Here is a 2,500-nt window from a genome sequence, read left to right as displayed (position 1 = left end):
GATTATGAAAAAAGTTTAAATCTATAAATTACGTTTCCAGGGGGAAATCATTTCTATCAAAAAAAAAAAAGCCTATGTTTACCAGTTACGCTAAAGCCTCTATGTATATGATTTATATATATATGTATATATATATATATATATATATATACATATATATATATATACACACACACACATATATATAAATATATATATATATATATATATATATATATATATATATATATACCGGTAAATGTATTGAAAAAATCTTTTCAATTTTCGTCGATAAATATATTCAGCAAAAAGATTTCAATTCTTTCATTCTACACTGCTTCGATTACTGTTTCCCGTCTAGTCTTCAGCTGCTGATTCCCATCTTAATTAGTTGAACAACAACTAGGATCTATCAAAGTTCTTATTCTTGATCATGATATTGTTCTCTGGCACCGTCGTTTAATTTGTCCTTAGTGCATGTTCCATAAGATTTTTTTTTTTTTACTATCCTCTGTATTCAGATCTTCCCAGACAGTACCATATTGTACGTAGAGGATGCAATTAATCATAAACCTTGCCTTCCCCATATAAAAGTGTTTCCCAACCTTTTTTTAAATGATTACCCCAAAATTTTATTTCCAACTAATCAATGACCCCATTGAACATAAACCCGGTAACATCGGATATTTTTTTGCAGCCACCTGAAGAACTGTGTGGATCATGTAGCCCGCTATTGGCTGTTTATAGTTGAGGATCCAAAACAAATGCAAACTTTTCCATTTTTAATTATGGGAATGTGAATAACTCTATTTCAGAACATCTTGATTACCCCAAAAATACGGGTCCATTACCCCACTGGGGTAATTTACCCCAGGGTTGGGAAACACTGCCATATAAGATTCAACACTATACAGTATTTCAGAGGTTTTATTCCAGCTGAGACCAGATTGTAGAATGATCTTCCTAATCGAGTAGGTGAATCTGTGGAACTTCCTGAATTTAAACTTACAGCGAATGTTTTTTTTAAGTTGAAAAATTCATAGTTTATATATGACAGATCTATTCTAACGTTATTACGGGTCTTAATATATTTTATATTTTTTGTACACTACTTCCCAATTTATCTACTTCCTTATTACCTTTCCTTACTGGGATATTTTTCTCAGTTGGAGCCAATGGGCTTACAGCATCTTGGTTTCCAAGCTTGTGTTGTGGCTTAGCTAACAACAACAACAATAATAATAATAATAATAATAATAATAATAATAATAATAACAATAATAAGATTAATAATAATGCTATAACTACGCACAGATAACACATGATAAGCATAAAATATGTTACTAGCCACTATATAAAAATGTTTAAAATTTAATGTGAGTTAGTATTTTTTACTTACTAAAATCATGACTCACAATCCTTTAAAAGTAAATACCATGACAAGACTGTTTATAAAATCCAGAAATCAATAGCTGCGACAATACGTTCCAGAACATATCATTAGCTACGAAATTTAAACGCTTTGTTAAAGTCACCACTGGAATGCCATCAATATATTGTAATCGATACTATATTAACAATAGATGACACTTCCATTTGCTTTAAAAAAGGAAAAGGAATGCGAGCGACAATTAAATGAGAGCGACAATTACATTTGCCTTTAAGAAGAAAAGAAAAGCAACCGGCAATTACATTTATTTTAAAAGAAGAAAAGAAAAGCAAGTGAGTTACAAATGCATTGCTTTAAAAGAAAAAAAATTAAAAGCAAGAGACAATTCCATTTGCTTTAAAAGAGAAGGAATGCGAGTGACAATTACATTTGCCTTTAAGAAGAAAAGAAAAGCAACAGACAATTACATTTATTTTAAAAGAAACGAAAAGCAAGTGAGTGACGATTACATTTGTTTTAAAAGAAAAAATCTAAAAGCACGTGACAATTCCATTTGCTTTAAAAGAAGAAAAGAAAAGCAAGTGAGTGACAATTACATTTGCTTTAAAAGAATAAAAGAAAAGCAGGTGACAATTACATTTACTTTAAAAAAAAGAAAAGAAAAGCAATTGACAATTACCTTTGCTTTAAAACGAGAAAAGAAATGGGAGCGGCAATTGCATTTGCTTTAAAAAGTAGAAAATAAAAGACAGCGACACTTATATTATCTCTTTAAAGTTAAAATAAAAGCAAGTGTCACTTACATTTTCTCTTAAAGGAACAAATAAAAGAAAGTGACACTTACATTTTCTTTTAAAGGAGAAAATAAAAGAAGGTGACACTTACATATTCCCTTAAAGGAGAAAAGAAAGGAAAGCAACAGTTACATTTTCTCTTAAAGAAGAAAATAAAAGCAAGTGACACATTTTCTCTTAAAGGAAAAAATAAAAGTAAGTAACACTTACATTTTTTCTTAAAGGAAGAAGAGAAAAGCAAGTGACACTTACATTTTCTCTTAAAGGAAGAAACGAAAAGCAAGTGACACTAAAATTTTCTCTAAAAGGAAGAAGGGAAAAGCAAGTGACACATTTT

Source organism: Palaemon carinicauda, chromosome 18 (genome assembly GCF_036898095.1).
Source record: "Palaemon carinicauda isolate YSFRI2023 chromosome 18, ASM3689809v2, whole genome shotgun sequence".
NCBI lineage: Eukaryota > Metazoa > Arthropoda > Malacostraca > Decapoda > Palaemonidae > Palaemon > Palaemon carinicauda.
The sequence above is the reverse complement of the archived record's forward strand: the minus strand, read 5'-3'. Positions refer to the sequence as shown.